Source organism: Ambystoma mexicanum, chromosome 5q (genome assembly GCF_040938575.1).
Source record: "Ambystoma mexicanum isolate Mex_15411 chromosome 5q, UKY_AmexF1_1, whole genome shotgun sequence".
In the NCBI taxonomy this organism is placed as follows: domain Eukaryota; kingdom Metazoa; phylum Chordata; class Amphibia; order Caudata; family Ambystomatidae; genus Ambystoma; species Ambystoma mexicanum.
Window position 1 is genome coordinate 998,643,150 of NC_090933.1, and position 26,290 is coordinate 998,669,439.

Below are 26,290 nucleotides of genomic sequence, written 5' to 3' on the forward strand. Positions count from 1 at the left end.
TGCTACAAAACAAAATAACTACTAAAAGAAGTGTTTTAGCAGTTAAAAATGCGCCAACTACTAACCCCAGCACCACCCCCAATGAAAACACCAACGCTATATTTTACTTTACCCCGGTTACTCAAGAACTAGTACTTGATTCCATCTCTAAATTAAAATCTTCCAACTACAAAACGGATAATGTACCAGGCAAATTACTGAAAACATGTGCTTCCACCCTCACACCCACTATTACTAATTTTGTCAACTCCTCCTTCAACACAAGCAAAGGCACAGCCAGCATAAAAGAAGCCTGGGTCACCCGACTTCTAAAAAACCTACATTGGACCCCACAGTGCCTAGTAATTATTGCCCAATAACAACAGTCCCATTTTTACTTAAGATTACTGACAAAATTGCATACACACAAATCCAATCCCATCCGAACACAACCAGCTCCTTGGAACCAAACAATCCGATTTCAGACCAAATCATAGCATGGAAACAGCCCTCCTGGATCTCAAAATCCAAATGGACACTATCAGAGATTCAGGGAAACTCTTGTGGGATGTATTAACCGACTTATACTCTGCCCTGCGGCATTCTGGTGGTGCCAGAATTATCAAAATTGGTGCAAAACCCTCATGCGCGCCAAAATCGATGGAAATCGCGCTTTGTAACACAAAAAGACGGCTGCCAAATCTGCCATGCATGTTGTCAGTGGTGGAACAGAGAGCGCACTCCTGAAACATGTCACTGGGATGCCCAACAAGTAAAAATGGAGCACCCTGCTAGAGAAGCGGTGCTTTGCTGAAAGAAATCCAAAATCTTTCTTTTAAATCCTTTTTCTTGTTGCTGAAACTGCAGAATGCCGGTACAAATCACCCACAAACATCCAATATTCTTGCTGGGTGCTACAAGCCACTTAGTTCAAGAAATCATTATGAACATACAATGTCCTGAAAAGCTGAATTTGTCATCAAAACATTCACAGCAAAAATGTGCCTGCCTGTGAAATCTGTCAAAATCTGAGCGCAGTACCCTCGGCTGCCTGTATGACAGCTGTCAGAAGCCTGCATAGAATTTAAACTTGTACAACTGAAATCTAATGTCTGAAAACTAAGTGACCTGTTATTGAGAGTAACCTAGGTTGTAATTATTTAATCCCATTGTTTAGAATGCGGAATAAGTGTTCTAGCTGCTTGTTTTGAAATTACTAAGTACCGATAAGTACTGTTTGCTGTTCTTGCTGGATTGCTGGAGAAAATCATCCTGAGACTCCCGTTGAGCCTGCTGCCGTTTCGTGCACACGCAGAGTAAATTGTCCAGGAGGACGTCTTTGTGTGTAGCACCTGGCGTGCCTGTCTTCCTAGAAACAAGGTGACTACGTGTTTGGCTCTTTGTGTTTGTTTGAACTCATTAGGACCTCTTTGGACTTGATCACAGATACGCCTGATTTACCTCTGTATATTCTTACTCTTAGTAAGCGTGTATTCGTATCTTCTTTTTTTTTTAAGGCATTTCCTGGAGGGAGGCTCTGCCCCCATTGACCTCGTGACACACAGCCTGCCTTTCCATTTTTTTTTTAAATACCATCATCTTGGCGCACTTGCGCCGCGCACTAAGTACCGATAAGTACTGTTTGCTGGTCGCGGTGCGTGGCGCGGGTTGCAATATTTCTAGTCCATAGTTGGCTGACTCTGTGTGGCAGAAACACTGCACACGTCCTTGGAATAAAAGGGTAGGAAGCCATTATTATTGCTATTTATCCTAATTATTATGTGTTATTGTTATCTTTTACATTGTTTAATGTGCTAAAGTCAACGGCCAGTTTACTGATTGATTTGTTGAGCACATATTTTGAATTTATTTTGTTTGTATATACAAAATTAAACGTACCTGTGAATTGAGCGAGTTGAGTGAAAAAGTGTAGTAACATACTCTCGCTGAAAGAGACTAACTGAAGTGGTACCCATCTGTGATACAAATGGATAAAGTCCTGTACACGCTGAAATCTGGCATGCCGGCTGTAAATGTTGCATTGTTCAAGGAGGGAACTGTTCTGAATCCAAAACATATGGTTGCAACACTGCTCACAGCAAATATCCAACACCCAAAAAAAAAGTGGCACCCTGCTTAGGAGAGAAGAGAGTGGGAACTAAAAACAGGAACCGATTAATGTCACAGGTTCCTGATATTCGCTCATATTATAACTTAAATGTGGAGATGGGGGATGACTCTCGCCAAATACAACAGGTCAAAAACAAACATCCGAAAAAAGATAAGCTCCTTGAATTCAATACTCGACTTGACATTGAAGTAGCTGCTATTAAAACAAATGCTCCAGTGATGCCTAGTGCAGGGGCTACAAATATAATATCGGACACTACAATGGAGCATGAAAGCAAACGGTGTGAGAAGGATAGAGTGCATATACCTAATGTACTTGAAAAAATTACTGAGAGTCCTCCAAAACTGTGCTCAGTCGAGGCTCAACAGAGACTGAGAGAAGCCTATCAAAACATGCAAGTTACAGGACAAGTAGATGAGGAAGCACTCAATTTTATGAACTTGAGCTCTGCCTCCACAAATGAAGAGGAAGTTGTATTTGTACATTCAAATACAGGTGACCTAATGCAAGTGGACAACTTGTACCCAATCCCAATACAACGCTCTTGCAACACCAACATGCTGAGGGTTGAGGAGGAAAATATAATGCGTACTTCAGTAAATCAAAAAAAAAAACCTTGTTAGATATGTCTGAATGTTCTGAGGAAGAAGCTTTTGTGAATTCACTCTCATTTGTTCCTCCGACTCCCAGGCAGCCCATGAGAGGAACAAAAAAAACATTTTGGTGAAAAGCCTCATATTATAAGGCTTGCTGAAACCCATGCAGAAGAGGACCTAGGGCAGGCAGAGAGTAATACAACTCTGTTGGCGATGAATATAGCTTTACTGTCATTAGCCAAATTATATGAAGCCATGGACAAGAAGTTAAATAATCAGACTATATTGTTGAACAAATTAACAAATCAGAATAATAACTGCCAGGCAATGGGTGAACTGAGAGAGTGTGTTCAACAATATGAAATATTCAGACACTGTGAAACAAAAAATTCTGAAACTCAGACCGAATCCCCTCCTAATCAAGAGACTTTGATAGCCTTGCAACCTAAACAATTTAACTTTGGTGGGGCGACTACTATTGATAGATTAGTGGAAGTGCCAAAGCCACAGTCACAGAACATTGCAAAATGTGACACTGGTAAGCTGCCTATAAATAGGATGCCCCCAGTTGCAACCGGGGAGGACACTACCCATGAGAAAACACAACATGAGAATCTTAGTGTCCCACAAAAACTGGATGCAAAACAAAACAAACAAAATAAAGAGGTTCAATCTCTGACAAACAAGACAAAAAGGGCAATGACTGCTGCAAAGACAGGTAAAGGCAGACATAAAAACAGATGAATTCTAAAGATAATAAGTGTTGCAAAAGAAACCATTGAAAAACCAAAAGTCAGCAAGGAAAACAGTGATCATACAGGCATTTTGCCTGTAAGTAACACACACAAAATCACCCCAAGCTTATTTTACAAACCATTAAGTGATCTGGTGGCGGTAGAAGTAGCCATGAGAGAAAATGAGAAAGCCCAACCCCAGATACCCACCATTGTCGAAGTGACAGACTCAAGGTTGAATGGATTAACTGAGGCTCAAATGAGAGAGGAAATAATTAAAATGGTTGAAAAATACATGGCCAATAGGGTAAAGGAAACCATGGAAATTGGTCCAAATAGAAAGGGACAAGGTTTGCTGATGGGAGGCTTTGATGCGAATATGACAGCTACAAACAGAGAGCCAATGGAAATTGCCAGCACGAGGAAAACCGTGCAATAGCAAAAGAACATGAGCATGACCAAAGAACAAACATTCAAGTCGAGAGCAGTGACTCAAAAGAACAGCCATTGCTTTGTACTGGAATGCAGAGATCACCCATTCCAGCAATTTGATTTGAATCGGTCAAGCGTCATAAATATCTGCAGGGAGTTATCCCAACTAAAAAACATAACAACATCTGATATCGATAGAGTTGAATTCCTGGATGACCAAGACCTGTCACGATCTCGAATATCCATCCATTCAACCATTCTTGCAGACATAATGTGGCAGGCAAGAGACACACTCTTCCATATGGGCTTCAATTTATATCAAGATGACCCTCAGACAAATGAAGAAAGCATACCAAACTCCAAGAAATGGAGTCCACGTATCTATGGCTTCAATCCTATTGGATTAAACGAGGGAAGACGCAATCCGTTGGTCCGTTCGTAACAACCCACAATAAAAGAAACATTCTGACTTATATGTTGGAATACTTGTGGGTTCACGCACTATAAACACAGAACTTCATGAATTTGACATAGTGGTCTTGCAGGAAACCTGGATGGTGGAAGCCCCCATCTGGTATGGTTATGAAATATTTTTGTAGCCAGCCATATGTCTCCCTCGAGGTAGACCAATGGCAGGTCTTTTGATAGCAGTGAAGAGATCAAGGGGTTTTAAAACATCAATGTATGATTCCAACACCCCGTTCATTCAAACCATCAAGTTGAGTAGTAACTCACACCTGCTTCTAATTGTCAACATCTATTGGGGAAAATCACATTTGACACCGGATTGCTTTTTTGGATTACTCCAGGAGGTCTTTGACAAGATTGCTAAGGAAAAAATGTGGATTATATAATGGTTACGGGTGATCTTAATCTACATTTGTTGAATAAGGGCAAAATGGCACCTACAGCTGAAGAGAGAAGATGGTTCACAGTCATGGAAAATATGCAGTTGTTCATGCTAAATGGGTCAGTGGAGGGGGACACGCAGGCTGCCAGTACTTGGCACAATGGCCCATTTAAAGCAATATTAGACTACATATTTGTAAATGCTACAATGCTGAATGCAATTCAATCCATGAACATAAAACCAAAAAGGGAAAGTGATCACAGTCGACTTTGTCTCACTTGGGAACAGGAGGAAAATCAGTGCAAAAGCGACTGTCGCACCTACAAAGGTGGCATAACCGCAAGTAACAGGAGGAACAGAATCAAATGGTCTAATGCCTCTCTATGGGATTTTGACAAACATTTATCTATATGTCCGGGGTCGGATTATGTTACAACAATGCAAAAATATGCATATGTAAAAAACAGCTCTCAAGGACATGTTTACAAACACACACATGTATTCGATAATGATGTCAAAGTCAAAAAAGCTGACATGAGGAAGCAGATACGATCATTAAACTGCTTAACATTGGAAGAGAAATGGACACAAATAAAACATATACGGACAGTCTATAAAAATTGGATAAGAGGAAGAAAGGCACTATGCTATCGAAGGGACAGCGAAGACGTGTTGAAAAAAATTGCCTCGAAATCCGCTGCTGATATTTGGAAGGTCCTGAATAAAGCTACCTATAAAGATCAGACTTCTGTGCAAGTTAATTCCATCTCTGCGTAAACCTGGTGCGCTTATGTCTTGAAAATAGACTTGACCCGAATATCGATCCATCATATGCCCCTTATGGGTGCAAATTGGGACCATAATATAGAATTTGATCAAAATGATATCATACATTACATCTGAGCTCCTCAAGGGCGCCAGGCCCGGATGGGCTCAACAATAAAATGATCAAAGAAGAGGCAGAAGTCTGGTCGCTAATCCTAATGAAAATATATGCAGAAGTGATGCGTTCCGGGAAATTACCAGTGTCGTGGAAAAAATCTATATTAATCCCGCTGTTCAAAAAGGGAAATAGACTTGACCCTGGTTCTTACAGGCCAATAGCCCTCCTCGATTGTCCGGGGAAAATATTTGCCCGCCTGCTCCTGCGTGAATTTAACAGCTGGCTAGACAGAGAGAACTTGAGGGACCCGTGGCAGACGGGATTTCTCAAGGGCCTGGGCACAGGCATTAACCTATTAACGATAAATGCCATTATTACAAATCATTCAAGCAAGAATTTACCACTATATGTTGCATTTGTCGATTTTAAAACTGCATTTGATTCCATCCTAAGAAAGCTACTCTTTATGAAGCTGGTGAGAAACAATTGCCCCTGGAATATCCTGAAGTGGATCATTGAGCTTCATCAAGATACCTCACTCCAGATAAGGTTAAACAGCGATGGACTGCTGACAGACCCCATTAAAAAATTGAGAGGTCTTAAGCAAGGTTGCATACTTGCTTCAACAATCTTTAACTTCTTCATTCTTGACATGGGGAAATAATTTCTCAATATTACAACTGACTCCCCGAAGATAGGCCAATATGAGATTAAATGGCTTTTATATGCAGATGACCTGCTCTTAATATCTAAGACACCTATGGGGTTACGCAATACGCTTCAAGCATTGGAGGAATATGCCAGAACCAATGGAATGACCATTAATAATAAAAAACTAAGGTGATCCAGTTTGGAAATTCCCAACAAAGAAATACAAAATATAAGTGGATGTTAGACAAACAACTGCTTGAAACAGTGTGTGAATATACTTATTTGGGAGTGAACATCAATAACAACCCAAAAGATGTTCCTTATGAAACCACTGTATTGTTGAAATGGAATAGTCTAACCTCCCAATCCCGAATCATCAGTGGTAAGTACTGTAAATTCACCATTGCACCTCTGCTAACATACTACAAGCAAAAGGCTCTCCCAATACTGCTATATGGAGCCGAAACAAGAGCATATAAACCATGCAACTATTGGGATAAGAAAGAGGGGGTTTACTGGAGAAGTCTTTTAAAACTTCCTAGATCTACACCCATAGCCCTCATAAGACACAAACTAGGGCTCATATCAATACAAGCCACCTATAAATGGAAAATATGCATGTTATACAGGAAATGTGCTCTGGAAAAGCATAACAACAGGCTAGTAAAGCAGTTAGCAACATATGTGAGAGAGTCAGAGGATAGATTTCCCAAACAATGGACAGCACAAGCGCAGGGATTCATGCGAGAGGCAGACAAAGGGGATGAGCTCCTGCTACAAAATCCCGATAAAGCAAAATGAAAAATGTGGGAAACTGATTGGATCAGGACTAGGGAAATGTGTCAAGCGTATAAATGCTTCAAGCAAAATCCATTTGCCCTGAAACCCCTTGGCTCCCCTGAAGAGTATCTTCTAAAATTTCCAGTGTCATGCACCGAGCAGGACTCCTGCGCTTGAGGCTAAACCAATGGAAAACTAAAGAGGTTACATCAAAATGGTTTATCACTGTTGAAGGAAGCAACTTATGTTGATTTTGTAATATGCATGAGGAGTCCTTAGAACATCTGACCATTGTGTGTGTAGAATTGACAGGTCTGAGAACAAAATATTTCAAAAATCTCTTTAAACACATTTTACACATGGACTCAAAAGACCTTTCGAGATATATATTTCATGTGTATTCAAGATCAGTAGGTTATGCAACCATAAACTTCCTGAATGAACTGAAACTCGAAGATGAGAATGTCCAAAAAGGCAAAAGGTAAAAGTGAAATGTTTAAGCCTTGTGTTGAATTATCTGTCATGTCAAGTTTGGAACATCCCTCTGTTGGACAATTGTTGATTGTTTATTCTAGAGTATGCTGCTCTTCTTTCGGCTCTTCCCTTTCCTTTTTTTTTTCTCCTTTTTCAATGGTTGTCTGACTCCAACGTCTACTTCAGTATTTCCTGCACACATTTTTACTTTCTTTGAGGATGTGAATGAATGTATATGTAGATGTGATTGATCTATATTCTGATAATTGAAATTCATGTGTTCGATATATTTATAAATATTTGTATTTTAAGTATGTGAGTAACAATAGAAAGGAAGTGAATGTTTTTTTTATTGAAAGGTTGAATTTTTCAGCCAAATCAAATAAATAAAAAAAATAAAAAAGAAATTACAAGTTTGTTTTAAACCAAGAAAAAAATGTAACAGAATGAAATTAAGCCTGCCTAAAAGCAATCAAATCAGTCCAACAGCTTCCCCCACGGAGGACAGGCATCTCCCTTCTGCTTCACTCCACCAGGAAATCACACCTCAGTGATTATTAGATTAGGGGAGGAGCATTTGGGGATGCAGGGGAAAGGGACAATGGACATCCTTTGACTGAAAGGAAATGCGGAGTGTGAAGAGTCATAAATGTCCGGGGCCCAGAATGGAAAGGGAGGAGACTGCTTCTGAGCTGCCAGGAAAAAGAAGGAGGAAGAGACAATCCACCATTTGCTGCTTAACAAAGGCCAAAAGCACATTTTTAAAAGACTGATAATTTAGGGCCTCATTATGACCCAGGCGCCAAGTGTTTAACAGTGCCATAAAAGGCTGCGGCGCCGTTAAACACCTAGCGCCTAATTACGAGGTCCCTTTGCGGGACCCGACCTTAACGGCTCGTTTTACCAGCCGTTAAAGTAGGGACCCGCAAAGGGACCTTGGTGCTAATTACGGTACCGCAATTTGCGGTACCGTAATTAGCGCCTTCCCCATTCCCATTGAGCCCTATGGGGCAAAAATGGGAATGGGGAAGGGCCATGGCGGCATGGGGAATTACCGCCCCACTAACCTCGGAATGGGGTGGTAATTCCCCATTGCGCCATGGCGGACTCCGGCATGGACCTAGCGCCAGAGTCCTAATGAGGCCCTTACTGTGTAAAATTGTGAAAAATATGTAAACAAAAGATTTGTGAATCTCATTTTTGGCGGCACGTTTTATTCAATGCGCACATTTGTACACATTTTCTGATAAACTGGATATTGTGTTCCGGACAAAAAGGGCAGAATTCTGTAAAAAGCAGACACAAGATCTTACAGCGACGAGGTTTGGAGGAGTATCTGCTACACAAAATATGTAATCTATGTATGTTATTGTTATAGAGATTGTACACTTGTAAATATGTATTGTGCTAAAAGTAGATTTTATGTTCAAGGGACAAGGGGAGGATTCTCTGTCTCATAAACTCACACAATTAAGGTGACACCCTATTTCTCTCCTCCTATCAAGGTAGAGAAGAGATTCTAGCCAATTGTCTGCCTATGGGGCGCGCTTAGGATAAACCAGCACACACCCCTTTTATCATAAGCATAAATAGAGACAGCTGAAGAAACACAAACAGATTCACCCACTAACCGTTTGCTGGCGGAGCACCCTGCTAAAGAACCATCCATCTTCCCTGCTCCAGACTCCAGAAACTTGGCAAGCAGAAAGGCTCATTGCATAGCTGAACCATTTTCAGCTAGGCCTTAAGATTCCAGAACCCACCCCAGAAACCTAAGGGGAAAAAAAGAAACAGCCGGGCTGTGCTGTAACTGCTTTCCTGCCAAAAGAATATCACCAGAACCAAAAGATCTAATCCAATTGTGCTGTGCTGTGACCAGACTGGGCTGTGCTGTAACTGCTTTCCTGCCAAAAGAATTATCACCAGAACCAAAAGATCTAATCCAATTGTGCTGTGCTGTGACCAGAGAACCATTGCAGACCTGATCCAGTCCTGTGCCGTGCTGTGAACAGACCCAGTCCAGTCCGGTGTGCCCAGCAGAATCCCTGAGCAGAATCCCTGAGCAGAATCCCTGATCAGAAATCTTGACGGACCAGAATTCCTGACGGTTCCGCTCAAAACATATATAGTGAGTATCTATAGAATAGAACTGTGTCACTAGCATATGTACCTGGCTTAGTTTAATCCCTATCTTAAACCCATCCTATCTTGTATTCAGAACTGATAGTGTTAGGAGTATTTTTTAATTTTCAGAACTATTCTTGCGCCAAGTTTCTTTTATTTGTTTTCTAAAATCATAAATCATTAGTGTGGTGAATTAATAAATTGAATCCCAGAAAGAAAGTGAGTATCCACCATGTGAAAGGTCCTTGGCCAGGACTGTGGAGATTCATGTGTGGCATTCTCTTTTCCTATAGTCATAATCTAGTATAAGCAATCCCATGTGTCTTTTAAAAGTGCATTCCTGTTTCCCATTCTTGCGCCTATCTCAGAAAAACGACCTCCACTAAAACATCTATAACTTTCTCTTTTTATGCAAGAATCAAAATGTCAACTCCTGCTTGTAGCTGATCTCCTCAGCTTTCCATAGAACCTAAAACCGCATTCCAAATCCATATAGTTCTCCTGCAATGGCGATTACCGCACACTGAAAAGTTTGCCGCAAATTTTGTTTTAGGAAAATTCAATCACATGTAAAACAGCTTTTGATTGCACCCGACCTCAGTTTTAAGATTTCACATTGTTCCTTAGTGTCAAATCATTGATCGTGTTTGTCTGCAACTATCTAAAGCAGCTCCCATTAGAATTTAAACAATTTCACCAATTTATTTCCCCATTCCATTCTCAGATAACTTTAAAACCATTTTGACAGGTTGCCAATCAATTCCGTTTTTCTCTTGTGTTTGCTGGGGGGAAATTGGGATTGGTATTTTGTTTGAATTCTGCATTCCTGAATACCTGTTCTCTCCTCCTATCTCTTTGCATTGGGCCTCATTACAACCCTGGCGCTAAGGGATTACCGGTACCGGTAAGGGTACCGGTACTGGTAATCCCTTAGCGCCTGATTACGAGGTCCCTTTGCGGGTTCCCACCTTAACGGCTGGTTTTACCAGCCGTTAAGGAATGGACCCGCAAAGGGAGCTTGGTGCTAATTACGGTACCGCAATTTGTGGTACCGTAATTACCGCCTTCCCCATTCCCATTATGCCCTATGAGGCAAAATGGGAATGGGGAAGGGCCATGGTGAAATGGGTTAGTACCACCCCACCAACCTTGGAATGGGGTGGTACTTCCCCATTTCACCATGGCGAACTCGTTACAATACCGGCAGCAACCATGGTGCTAATAGCGCCATGATTACACACGCTATGGTGTTGTAATGAGGGCCAATGTCTATTGGGGGGTTGAGGGGTATGCAGGGGGAAATCGCAACCACATCGCTATTTGATCTGCACCCACACAAAAGTATTATTTCTGTGCTGAATTATTTTGCTCACTATTACTCCTTGTTATTAAAGAGATTGCTTAGTGTTACATCACCCCATTGGTGATCATTGTATACACATTAAACATAGTGTGATTATATTGTAACTACATAAATAAATATTTTAACTTTGCAAACCAGCCTGATTCCAGGTTCAGTGTAACCGGGGGGTTTCCAAGAGAGGGGCGTGAAATGAGTGGTACATCGTTCAGAATAAAATAACTTTTAGGCACAAAATAAGTAAGGATTTCTGTTTTGCATTACATGCTAGGCATTGACTTAGGTGAAGTGCTGGATTGAAATCCGTTACACTCTGCATACTATTGCTGTTAGACCTATCTGCGGCATTTGACCTTGTGGACCACGATAATTTGTGTAGCTCACTAGCTAATGACTTCAACCTCTCTAAAGATGCCACTTTGTGGGTCCAATCATTCTTAGCCGAACGCACTTCCGTAGTCTCTATAAGTAAAGAAGTGGCTGATCCTATCCCAGTCCCCATCGGGGTACCCCAAGGATCATGCCTCTCTCCAACGCACTATAATGCATACACAAGGCTACTCTTCTCAGCATTAAATGATATGGGTGTCATCTACACTAATTTTGCAGATGACACCCAGATCCCGATACCTCTCTCAGGTAACTATGATTTGGACACATTGACCATAAACAAAATATACGCCATCATCCAAAATTGGATGGCTCTGAATATGTCTCAATGATGAGAAGACAGAACTTCTCATTGCGGGATCCCAGTCCAAAATAGCCACCCTCCATGCCGACTACTCCGTCATCAATATCGACGGCACATTGATCCCAGTACTCAAGCAAGTAAAAGCTTTAAGTGTATACCTAGACGCCAACCTCACTATGACCAAACACACTAGCACCCTCTCCTCCTCCACAGCATATACATCTAAAGTAATCTCACTAAGCAGACAATTTCTGACACCCACCACCTGCCTCACCCTGGCTAGGGCTCTGGTTTTATCTAAGTTGGATTACTGCAATGTATTACTACTAGGCACATCCAACACCAATCTCACCAAATTGCAATTTATGCAAAATAAAGTTTTAAGAGCAGCATTAGGAATGAAAAAAATGTGATCACATCTCTAAGATTAGGAAGGATGCTCACATCAAATCCAGAATATTCTTTAAAACACTTTGTATCACACACAAATGTCTTGCCAAAAAAGTCCCTATTTACATTAACAACGCTATACAGAAGAAAGAACCCACCAGATCCCGCAGATCCAATGACAATCAACGCTTAGTGATCCCCCGATACAAAAATACTACAGCTGGGGGCACGTCCTTGCCCCTAGGCACTGGAACTCCCTCACCATCAATATCAAAAAAGAGACATCCTTCACAACTTTCAAAACCAATATTAGCACAATATCCATCTGCTGAACATGTACATTTTGCCCATGAGCACAATGTATGATCATTGCTTGTAAATAATATACATATTGTTTTTTATGCACAATGTATTACCAATACTAAAGCTGTCTCTAACCACGCCATATTACCCCAGGGGCTGGGCGTGTAACAAATGAAAAAAACAAATAATAAATAAATAAAAATAGCTTAACCAGCTTTGCAATTAAAGTGCTCAACTTATGAAGACAATCTTGTTATTTACATACTGCACACCCATATGTACTAACATTGTTTGTCAAGGTACTTTCTCACTATTAAGCTAACGTTTTTTTAATCCACCCCCAAAACTCCAAAACATGTGTTGCTACTACCACTAGGTGCTAATAGCCTGTTAGAACTTGAAAGAGGTCATTATTGCTTAGGATAAAGACCATAACCCAACCATAACCCCCCGACCCCCTTACTCTATAAAGTCACAATATAAATTTTCTTAGCGCATTTGGACTATATGAATAGTACATTTTCGGGGGCATCAAAACGACTCTGGCAACATATTCAAAGCATGGCTTCTCCTGTGATCCTTGATTTATGGAAATTTAACCATATAAGACTGGCCCATGAACTCTTAGATTGGCATCTCGGGCCTGCTGAAGTGCAATTTAAGGCTATATGCATGACAGAAATAGCCTTCTACGAATCAGTGTGACTAATACAGTAGAACATTGTATACATGGCAATGCAACCCAGAATATGTGTGCAGGTGACTGCAATGTTTATGTGATACCAAGATCCCATGAGGCAAGATGGGGAGAATGTGGATTCCCATATGAAGTTGAAAAATAATTGAAAACTCTTCCACCCTATTTACAATCATTTCAGGGTTATCTCACATTTAGACAGCATTTTAAAATATAACGATTTTCATTGCGCGTATTGGTGCTAAAACTTCCCAAAATGTAGCCGCCGGAAAGTTAACACCTTTCCTTTCTTGTTTTTATAGAGAATCCGTTGTGTGCAAACCTGGGTGCTGTGCTGAGTCATTTTCTGTACTGCGTGTGTGTTTTGTGAACCCTTTTTCATCATGCGAGTCCCATCAGAACCCACTTGATATGATTCGTGTACATCGACAATTTAGGCACATTTGTCAACTTTGTGATTTAACATTGAGACCATAAACAACATTCTTTTTATTTGGAAGGTCAAGGGAAATAAGATGCTGACATTGACTGCTTCTCCTCCATGTCAGAGGCTGAAGGAGTCAACCAACAGGGGAGACAGAACCAGAGAAGGAGGGACAGAGACATTTGTAATGAAACATGAGGTTGAGAGTCCATGGTTGAGGAGGGGAAGACGGTGGTTAAAGAAGAGGAGACTGTGCTTGAGGAAGGGAAGATGATGGTTGAGGAGGGGTACATTGTTGTTGAATAGGGTGAGACAGAGCATGAGGAGTCACAGCATGGTGGAGGGAGATAGAACATGTGTTGGCGAAGATGGAGCATGAGGAGGAGGGAAATGTGGCTACCAATCTGGAAGAGATATTGATAGAGGCAGAGTCACCAAAAGGTGTGTCAGTGTCTTGAACTTGGACATGGCAGGAGCAAGTACTCCAGGGGAAGAAGGGTGGGTTAGCCATAGGATTACATGGGCACATAGCTCATGCAACTGAAATCAACATTGGAACCCAAAAATACACACCACATCCCCACCCTCTAATATGCCACAAAGGTGTGAGGGGGAGCTCAGGTGGCTGTTCTGTACACATCGAGGAGAGGAACGACCTTGCTTCCATGTAAGAGGCAGGCCAACTCATTGTTGATCTATCCCTTGCCAAAAGGTTGTGTACCCCCAATGCAATGGGCAATTGCATCCATCTTATGGAGGTGATGGAAGACCGCACAGCGGAATTGAGTGTACGGAATATCAAAAACAAGATTTCTGGCTGACGAAAGCCAGCTACCCTTTCCAAATAAAGAAAAACGACGTGCCTATCATCTGTGGACTATGTCTATCAGCAGAAAAGGGGCAATGCATTTTCCTGACCAACCTGATATGCCAACAAAATCTTCAGTAAGAATTATAGCCCTGCATACTGTACCAATTAATTCAGGAATAACCTTAAATATGCTTCTGAAATAACAGATGACATTAACTCCTCAAACCTACGAGTGGAAGAAACAGCCCCCAAGAAAATCATTTTAAATGTCAGGAATTTCAAATCCACCTTCCCCAAAAGCTTAAAGGGAGTTACAAACGGGGCTCTCAATACTAGTGTTTATTCCCAGTCAGGTAGAATCATCGTCTTTGGATGTCTAGCTAAAAACTGTGAAAAAGATGAACAGCATAGCCCTCCACCATGGACACATCCCTCAAGGCACTTGGTAAGATCATACTGCTATTGTGTTCTTAAATTGGGCACTGCCAAAACCCTTCTTAAACCCTTGATACAGGATGAAATAAGATAAAGGGCCTCATTACGACTCAGGCGGTAAGGGGTTTACGGCGGCGTAAACAGCGCCGACCCTTACCGCCTGAGTACGAGGTCCCTTTTAGCAGGTGTTAAAATCCATGGCGCTAAGGGACCATGGAGTTAATTACGCCACCGTAATTTACGGTGGCGTAATTAACGCCTTCCCCACTCCCATTATGCCCTATGGGGCAAAATGGGAATGGGGAAGGGTAAATGGGAAAATGGGGATTTACCGCCCCGCCAAGGTTGGAATGGGGCGGTAAATCCGCCAACCACCATGGCGTAGTTTACGCCATGGTGGTAAAGTCACGGCCCAGGCAGTAACTTACCGCCTGGGTCGTAATGAGGCCCACAGTGCCTCATTTGAAATGGGATGCAGATCTTTCTTCACTCAAATTTTGAAAGGAGTTCGATTGCCTAGAGTAAAATTGCAGGTTGTCTGGCTTACATGGCATCTTGACTTCTATTGCTACATTCTATGTCAAAAAACTGTTCTGCATAAATAAAACACATAGAATCTTCATGACATGCACATCACATTATTCTATTGTATACATTATTTATTGGCATTGAATTCTGTATTCATTTTCCAGGTATTTTATGTGCCATTATCCTTGTGGTTTTTATTTTTATTTTCATTATTTCTCTACAATTAATCCAACAATTGAAAACGTCCTTTGCCATAATCCATGAATGGTGATAACATATTTTACAAAAAGACACATTTCACTGCAAACAAACATCACATATTACAACAAAAAATCCTTTTAAATTTAATATTCCTAAAGTGCTAAATTTCTAATCCCCGGAGGAATGCTGTATAAAGCAAATATGTGCCACAAATAAAAAATGGATTAAAAAAAGAAATCATGTGGGGCTTGTAATCTCTATTCGACAGGTCACCTTCTGTCACAACTGTTCTGCAGCTACTTCCTCTCAACTTCCAAACTGATAAGCAAAGAACGGCTCAGACAAGCCTACATGTGAGGAGGATTCTAAAGAGGACAATTGAAACTTTGAAGGATCCATTCTGGTTCCAAATTACACCTTCCTGAAAAGGGAAACCACAGTGTGAAGGATTGCCATCTGGCAAGGCTATAAAACCCCTTATCAGGTAATCTGAGAAAGGGTAGTCTGCTAACATGAACCCCCTTTCATTAAACTACATGCCAAAATAATAGTATTTATCTGTGCCCTGCTGCATCAGTCTCCCTGATACGCAGCACCTTTTTTCCAGTGTCACAGAACAGGTTAAGAAGTCATAGGCGACCTGTTTGAAAGTTGTAAAAAAAACAAAGTCACTGCAAACAAAGTTTGCATTTAATTCTGCACTTCTGACCCAAAACCATAATAATGATGGTAGACAACTGCTTGGTGGTATGGGAATCTTGAAATAATAGCCATTGTCTAGGTTTTGGTGTGGTGGAAGGCAGTTTACATAAGTATTGATGTGTAGCATACCTAAGAACTCAGGCCTGCTATGAGAAGCTATGAGGATTCCGGGCAGTCTGACTGTCTACATTCCAGTGCGTGAGACAAAAGGCAGGATACCTGCTTCTGTTGACTGTGTGGGAGGATGGGTATCACTCCCTGACCGGCATGATTTCTCCCACCAGGAGATCTCTTGAGAGACTTGCTTCAAAGAGGCACTTCCACATCAAAGACCTACCTCACAATAAGGTGTTGCAAACCAAAGAGAATTTGAAGCTGCAGGCTTGGGAAGAGGACAGTGTTAGGACAGTCAGAGAGCACAAGGGGGCTTGAGGCAGAGTTACTCCATCTTGCTTTTCTGTGGGCTGCTCTGTCCTTACTGTCCCCTCCACATCCTGTAAAACACAGCACTCTAGTACAACATCTTAAGGCAAGATAGACTTGTCTCAATGAGAGGGAAAGGACCTTTTAAACCAGACTTTCTTTTCTCCACTCCGCTGCAGCTTTTTACCTATAAAAGAGGGGAGTCTCCCATCGCTTCTTGGATTCACTTTTGGATCTTCAAGAGCATCAGGGAGAATGCATCTGGTCCTGTTTGTGTGCATTCCTTTTCAAATCCCTCTGCCAGAGGTGAAGACAGGTGTTCCAAGGCAGAGGAAAGCTCTGCTCCCTATCGATCCCCAGGGCACATTGGAGATGACTATGGTGAGGACCAAATCCTACAACTCTGCTGGCAAAACAGCCGAGGCTTGGAGAGCAGAGACTGAAAAGGACTCCTGTTGCAGGGGTTGAAATTATCATTTCATGAGCAGGAGCTAAAACGCGTTCCTGTACTATTATTGCTTGGGTTGCTGCTGTCTTAGATTCACACCCCTTCTAAGAGTATAGTCTTCCCTCAGCCCATGTTACCATAAAAGGTGAAGAAGGTATACCTGCCTGTGTTACACCTCATCGCAAGTGGTCTATATGGGCTCGAACCCGTCTGTGTGGTGCCTTGATTACTCATCCCGCTAGGCGGGTGGTTTCCCTTTCTCCTCATCCGACTAGCAGCGGTCTAGTTGTTGCACGCTCCCATACCGTGCGAACAGACGATCACGTGTGGCATGGAGATCATGTGACCCTTTATACGGAAACCAAGCGACCGGCAATTTGCGTCGCTTCTGCCTTTGGCGCTCCAGTGTTCTCCCCGGTTTCTCCATCCCCGTTCATCCCGCTCGCCTTCGGTTCCACGGACTACTCTCCTTTGATTCCCGTCTCTGCCTCCCTTCCAGCTGAATTCTCCCGAAGCCCACCTACTCCATTAACCTCCGGATATCACTCCTAATCCATCTTCGGATGATCAGATTTCTGAGGTTACCATTGAGGGTTCCTGCCGGAGCTGTCCTATCCACTGCCGTCAACTGGACCACCGTGCTTGAAAGTCGTCCAGGGTTTTCTTCCCATTAGAGGGTTTCCCTGGGAATCCTGCTTCCTCACCCGGGTTACACTACCTCGGGCGGAGGTGTCAGGATTTGTTCAGGGTAATCTTCCTATCTGCTTTGAGTCTTCCGGTTGGAGTCTACAATCGCCAAGGTAAGCGGATGGCTTAGTACCTCTGTGTGCCAAATTTACCATTTACACTCATTGTGAAATTGACAGTCGTGACAGTAAGCGACGCCCATAATAGATACTATCGGTATCGCTCTTGGCGATTGTTATTCCATAATGGAACAACAAATGCAGCAGTTAATGGCTGCCATGCAGGCCATGTCGCTAGAAGTCCAATCCCTGAAACAAGACAATGCTCAACTACGTAACCGTGTAGACAGAGTGTTTTCCGATACCCCTCCGTCCTCTGTGCATTCCCTTATGTACGACGGGGATCCCTACAAATTAAAGGAATTCCTTGACAGTTGTACCGTCTTGTTTACATTTAAGTCTCGCTTTTTTCCGACCGACAAAGATAAGGTTGGATATTTGATATCACGTCTTTCGGGACCAGCCTTGGCTTGGGCAACCCCTCTAGTTACGTCCAACAATGCAATTCTCGATTCTTACGCTGCCTTTACTAATAGCCTCAAAACCATGTTCAGAAGAAAGGAGATAACAGTTGCCACACAAGAACGCCTTTTAGATCTCAAACAAGGAAACAAAGAATTACTCTGGTACATCACACAGTTTAAACAACTCTCCTCTGAACTAGAATGGCCAGATGAAGGCCTACTTACATTATTTCGGAGAGGTCTTACAGACGAACTTAAAGATGAAGTCTCTAAAGTTTCTCGTCCTGCTAATCTAGCCGACATGATCACCCTAGCCATGCAAATTGACTATCGCATGCATGAGAGGGCATATGAAAGGAAGAAAGGGAAAGGAACAACACGATTTCAGTTGGAGCAGTCCCATTCGCTTCAAAAAAGTTTGTCTTCATCGGAAGAACCCATGCAAATTGGGACCATCCGTGGACCTATTACGGCTGCCGAAAGGGAGAGGAGAAAGTCTTTAAAGCTATGTATGTATTGTGGATCTTCGACTCATGTGTTGAAGGATTGTCATCTGGTTCCCCCTCGCCGTCCTTCTTTCCCTAAGTCGGAAAACTCCAAAGCCTTACCGTGAGGGGAAGACCGGTAAGTGCCAAACAACTTTCTTCCCCGTATGCGACCAATATGTCTCTTGACGATTCACTCACTAAACAGTCCATGGTGGTCGTCTCTCTTTCTATCCAGCTGTCTGAAAGGACTATCCCAGGTATTCCGGCGCTTATTGACTGTGGAGCAGCCGGTAATTATATCGATGTAGAGTGGGCTAAGATACACAATATCTCTCAGGTACCAAAGACGTTGATAACTCCGATACAGGGGGTTGATGGCGCACCTTTGAGTTCTGGACCTGTTAAAGAACAAACCATTCCACTTATTTGTTCTATCTCGGGTCATATGGAAAGATTGGTTTTTGATGTCATAAGAACGGCCCATTACCCAATCATCCTTGGACTTCCTTGGCTACGACTACATAATCCATTCATAAACTGGACTGCTGGTACTTTGTTTTTAGGATCGGATTATTGTGTTCATCACTGCCTTTCCCTCGAATCAGTAGGAATCCGAATACCTTCGGATCAGACCCTCAAACCCACTGTATCCTCCATCAATCATCTTGAGATTCCTGACTGTCATCTACTCTACCGATCCGTTTTTGATAATCCGGATTTTCCTACCTTACCTCCTCATCGCAGAGATGACTGTCATATTGATCTGCTTCCCGATCAACCTATACCTTTTGGCCGAATGTATGTACTTTCTCAAAGAGAAAAAGCCGTATTGAAGGACTATCTGCAAACCCATTTGAGGAATGGCCTCATTTCTGAGTCAGTGTCTCCAGCAGGGGCATCTCTCTTCTTCATTCCCAAAAAAGATTCAGAAGAGCTCCGTCCCTGTATAGATTATCGGGGTCTCAACAAGATAACAACCGCAGACAAGTATCCGATGCCACTCATCACTGATATTGTCGAAGCTGTTAGAGGGGCCTCATGGTATACCAAATTAGATCTTCGTGGAGCATATCATCTCATCCGTATCGCACCCGGAGACGAGTGGAAGACTGCTTTCCGCACTCCTTTCGGACATTATGAATACCACGTAATGCCATTCGGGTTAGTTAATGCTCCAGCAGTATTCCAGAGATTTATGGACCACTTATTCGCTGACATTCTATTCCGGTATGTGATCATTTATCTCGATGACATTCTCGTTTTCTCCAACAACAAGGACGAACACATCAATCATGTCAATACTGTACTCGAACGCCTTCAATCCAATCATCTCTTCTGCAAGGCATCTAAGTGTGAGTTCCACCAAGGACAGGTCACTTACTTGGGCTTTGTTCTATCGTCCCAGGGAATCGCCATGACCCAAGAAAGATCTCCGCAGTGATAGAGTGGCCCAGTCCAACAGGAGTAAAAGAAATTCAGAGGTTTCTGGGATTCACCAATTTCTATCGGAAATTCATCCCATCCTTCTCTGAAATCATCCTTCCTTTGACCCGTCTTCTCAAGAAGGGTGTCTCATTTGTTTGGGATGAAGCAGCCCAGAAAGCATTTGATATTCTGAAGAAACTGTTTACATCAGAGACCGTTTTGATCAATCCGGATCAATCTAAACAATTCATAGTGGAAACAGATGCTTCCCAAAATGCATTAGGGGCTGTGCTTCTACAGTCCTCTGCTCATGGCGAAGAGAGACCAGTAGCATACCTATCAAAAACCTTCAGTTCTGCTGAAACAAACTATTCTGTTCTCGAGAAAGAACTATTGGCCATCAAACGCGCCTTTGAAGAATGGAGACATTTGTTATTGGGTTCCCCCTTTCCAGTCTTGGTGCGTACTGACCACCAAAACCTCAAGGTTCTCCAAAACGCTTACACCACTAACAGCAGGCAAGCACGTTGGGCATATTTCTTTTTACCCTATCGAATAGAGTTTGTTTACTGGCCTGGCAGACAAAATCTCAGAGCAGACGCTCTATCCCGCAAGGATTCCCCAGCTTCTTCCTTTCGTCCAGAAAAGATGTTTCCCAACGCTAGTTTTGTCGCAGTTCTGACTGATTTCCTTCAAGAGATACAATCAGCCTCCAGATGTAATAAATCACTCTGTGAAGACTTGGCTTCTCTTCACCAACTATCCAAGGAAGCAGAATATTACTTTCATGGTACTCAGGTTTTGATTCCTATTCCTTCACTACAACTGGAGGTTTTAAAATTCTGTCATGATTCACGTGCAGCCGGACATAGAGGAGTCCTTCCCACTTTGGAGCTCATCCAGCGTCATTTCTGGTGGCCAAGTATGAGATCTGATGTCCAGGACTATGTTGCTGCCTGCAGGGTTTGTGCTCATGCTAAGACTCCCCGTTCCTCCCCATTAGGGCTGTTGGCAAGAATGCCTATTCCGGAATGACCGTGGCAGATAATTTCTACTGATTTCATTTCTGATCTGCCACCATCGGCGAAAATGACTACCATCATGGTCACCATCGACTACTTCACGAAATTGGCACATTTTACTCCTTTACGAAAACTACCCAGTGCCCCATCCATGGCCAAGATATTCCTCTCTGAAATCTTTTCTCGCCATGGCCTACCAGAGACAATTGTATCTGATCGAGGTCCTCAGTATACCTCTCTTTATTGGCAACAGATCTGTCACATTTTAGGGGTAAAACGGGCCCTTTCGTCTGGATTTCACCCCCAGACAAATGGTCAAACAGAACGATTAAATCAGACTCTCGAGGGATACTTACGGTGTTTCATCTCTGCAGCTCAAGACAACTGGGTGGAAATGCTTCCGTTTGCAGAATTCGCATACAACAATTCTCTACATTCTGCTCTACAAACCACTCCCTTCTATTGTACCTATGGGTATCATCCTTCATTTGCTCCATCGGTGTCTCCCTCTGGATCCGGCTGCCCAGGTATAGATTCTCTGGTTGCTGATATCCATGAAGGGCAGAAGATGGCCAGACAGTCGTTACAAAAAGCTCAGGATCGAGCCAAGAAGTATGCTGATCGTCATCGACGAGACATTCAGAACTTAACCGTTGGGGATTCTGTTTGGTTATCGTCCAGGTTTCTTCCCCGTCGTTTTGTTCCATCTAAATTGTCTCCCAAGTACTTTGGTCCTTTTCAAATCCTCTCCAAGATAGGCACTGCTGCTGTTCGTCTGGCCTTACCGGTTTCCTGGTCTCGGATTCATCCAGTCTTTCACCTGTCCCAGATCAAGCCTGTAGTACAGGATCGTTTTCATCGTGATGGGGAATCCTTACCTCCTCCAGTTCTCACGGATGATGGTCCTGAATATGAGGTTGCGGCTATTTGTGACTCACGAATCCATCGAGGTCGCTTACAATTTCTTATTGATTGGAAGATTTATTCTCCTGCTGAGAGAACTTGGGAACCTGCCTCTGGGGTTCACGCTTCTCGTCTGGTACGACGGTTCTTCCTACTTCATCCGGGTAAACCCGGGGCGCCCTCCTGGAGGAGGGGGCATACTGTTACACCTCATCGCAAGTGGTCTATATGGGCTCGAACCCGTCTGTGTGGTGCCTTGATTACTCATCCCGCTAGGCGGGTGGTTTCCCTTTCTCCTCATCCGACTAGCAGCGGTCTAGTTGTTGCACGCTCCCATACCGTGCGAACAGACGATCACGTGTGGCATGGAGATCATGTGACCCTTTACACGGAAACCAAGCGACCGGCAATTTGCGTCGCTTCTGCCTTTGGCGCTCCAGTGTTCTCCCCGGTTTCTCCATCCCCGTTCATCCCGCTCGCCTTCGGTTCCACGGACTACTCTCCTTTGATTCCCGTCTCTGCCTCCCTTCCAGCTGAATTCTCCCGAAGCCCACCTACTCCATTAACCTCCGGATATCACTCCTAATCCATCTTCGGATGATCAGATTTCTGAGGTTACCATTGAGGGTTCCTGCCGGAGCTGTCCTATCCACTGCCGTCAACTGGACCACCGTGCTTGAAAGTCGTCCAGGGTTTTCTTCCCATTAGAGGGTTTCCCTGGGAATCCTGCTTCTTCACCCGGGTTACACTACCTCGGGCGGAGGTGTCAGGATTTGTTCAGGGTAATCTTCCTATCTGCTTTGAGTCTTCCGGTTGGAGTCTACAATCGCCAAGGTAAGCGGATGGCTTAGTACCTCTGTGTGCCAAATTTACCATTTACACTCATTGTGAAATTGACAGTCGTGACAGCCTGTGTTGTCTGTCCCGGCTTTACCTTTATATTTGGTATCACAGTTGTCTATAGAAGTGTGAGGTCTGAGTAGGCAGTTTAGCCTCTAATAATCCTTGTACTCATGCTGGGCAATACTCATCAAGTCACACATTATTTGTCAGCAGCAACTCCCTGAAGAGGGAAATGGAGGAAACACAAACATCATCTTGTGGGACCATTTACATGACATTGCATCGATTTTCCAAACCCTGGGGTCTAGTGTTTGAGAGTAAACTCTTCACAGCTTTGCATTGTTTCTAGAGACAAAGAGGACCACCACTGGTGAACCGCACTAATGACATATTCTGGAAATATCCAGGAGAGCAACTGTTTGGGAACAGGGGACGACCCATCTCAGATTATCTTTCACCACATTTTACATTCTACTGATAACAAATGATGTCTGCCCATGCTCCCGTCTGGACTACAAATGCATCTAATGTCTGCAAATGTGTATTCACACCGCTGTTGACATACTCTAGAGCAACTTTGTTCTCCAAATCTTCTCCGGACAACCACCAATTCAGTGAGAAAATAAATAAAAAAGCTCTGAAACCAGCAGTCAGTTCTTTCCAATTGGAGGAGGACAGCTTTCAAACGTGGTCCCAATACCCCTGTACCAGACAGGATGGGAGGGTAGCACCCTGTACCACACTTCTGGTGTCTGTCATCACAACCTGTGTAGATGGAGGGGGCAGGAGACTCTTTCCCAACTTGTCTGCCGACATCGACCACCATGCTGTGTATTTGATTTCTGGAGTTACTGATATTTTCTTCTCTAGTGACCACAAATGCTGGTATCCAGTGTAGCAAATTGAACCTTATTACCAGCCACAGTTGGGCTACAACTAATAGGCAAGGTACAATGTACGATTTGGTTCTCAACCAATTTCTCTGTATTGCCACTGCTTTGGAAATCAGTTGTGCTAATCATAACGGCAGTCTTACAATCCTTGGCTCTGGCAGTGACTCTATTGCAATGTCCGTCTGGAACTGAGCCCCAATGAAAGGGAGATCGTCCACTGGGACCAACTTTAATTTCCCCATGTTCAGATACAAATCAAACCTCCTCAGGATGTCCATTAATATCTTCAAATGTTTTGCATTTAGTAACCTGTTGTCTACATAGGGGTGGAATAGAATACTCAGTGCATGTATCAATCCTACCACTGGACTCTTCACCATTGGTGCAGTCCTTAGACTGAAGAGTGAAACCTGAAATGTGTATTTGCTGTTCATGACTGCAAATCTCAGAAATCTTTGATATGCTTTTCTGATGGAATTGTGCAGGTAAGGCTCTTTTCTTTCCATAGAGTAGAGAAATTGCCTTTTCTAATCCATGAAATGGCCTGTTGTAGGGACTGCAACGTGAACGTCATGACCTGCATGAAACAATTAAACTTCTTCGAGTCATCAATGGTCTTCAGTTCCTGTGAGCCTTGTCAACAAGAACAGGATTTTATGAAAACCAGGGCCCTGCTGGCCTTCCAAAACTGGAATCACAGCTCTCTTTGTGGTCTGAATACCTTGACTTTGTGCTGGTTTTGGTATGATACACACATCTTGGGAGACAAGACTAAAAACCAGTTGGTAAACTGTAATTACTAGGCTTATGCCCCATTACTCTAAAATATCCTGCTGTAAATTCTGGCAGTCCCACCTCCCAACCATGCATAGTCAGGATCTCTGCACAGGTTTAGCAGGGGGTGGTTGTCTGGCCTTATTATGGGTCTTAATATTGAGAGTGCTTTGTGGATCTTGCTTTATCCGATATATTGAAAAATGTCATAATGGACCAGTGGATGAATTGCACTTGGTTCTCAGTTCGGCTTTCAATTTTGAGGAATAGTCTGGACATTGTGATAGCCAACAAATGCTCTTTGCATCAACTTATCAAGGTGTTCCCTAAACAAATTACTACAGAACATGGATATCTTCAAAAGACTTGCCTTCTGAAAACCATCAGATGTCCAGCCTTAGTCTATAAATGATGTCTTGCAGAGAAACCTGCTCCAGATGTCAAAACTGATACTCTGATATTATCAAACCCCATGGCCGACATCCATTCATCCTGCTTCAGAGTCGAGCACTCAAGAGCAGTCCTTTTCCTCATCTAATGCCTGATAGATGGTCTGTCGATCCTTCAAAACTGAATACGATATGTAAGCTACATATGATGCTGAATGGAAAACTGTACTGGACACAATGAAACAAGAGATCCTTCCACACTCTTATGCTTTGGATCTGCGATTGCTAAATTGTCTGCAGAAGTGGCAGTGTGCCCAATCAAGTCTGGCAACATTGGATTGACATGTACTAATATAGCCTTCATGTCTTCCAGTCCCTGCAGCTCATACTTTTTCATAAAGAAGTTCTGGAGGGAAGCTTTAGCCCAGCCCATTCACTCAGGATTACATCCGTAATGCCACTATCTAATTAATGACAATTAGGATGGCTTGCTCCTTCTGAACGTGTGCTGAACCAGGGATGCCAACGGAGCACGTTGAGAGGAAATTGCATATTCTATTGCAAATGCTAAATTATATCAATCATGCTATGTTTGACATGTCTCCCCCAACTTCATCTGCTTTACCAGTGCTTTCCACAGATGAACAGAAAATTAGTCTGAGTAAGAGGAGGAAGAAGAGGACTTCCCCTTCTGAAGTATTTCATTATTATGTGCCAGCAGTTCCGCAATTTGTCTCACTTGACTTTTGGAATTCCTCTAAAAATGGCTCTGCACAACACCTCTTAGCACCCCTGGACTGGATGCCCCCTCTCAAAGCAATAATGAAGCCGATCTGAATAACATGTGAAAACAGCATTTCTCTAGCACGTGACATTCACAGGGAATGTGGGTGAGATGCAGTCTTTTCCAGTTAATGAGTTTTATTAGAAAACATAATTACAAGGTGACTAATGTTTGAAAAAAAAAACTTTAGGGCACACAGAGATAAGGGAAGGGGTAGCTAAGGCTGGAGTGCGCAACACTGGAGGAGAATGGAAAAATAAACACTGAGAATACTTGCAGGTAGCCAATGTCTAGGCATTGTTTTAGTAACTTAGGGGTTGAGCTCATATACCTGTTTCCTTTAAGATTCAGTTTGAATAAGGGTAGGTTGTTAGCAGAAGAATATTGGTGAGAGAGAGTTCTTGTTGGTGGAAATTTCCTTTTAATAATCTTTGGAATTGTGCTGGATGTTAATGCTCCATCAGCATTAGATCTCACAGAAAAAGTGGTTGCGCAAACTATGCTCAATA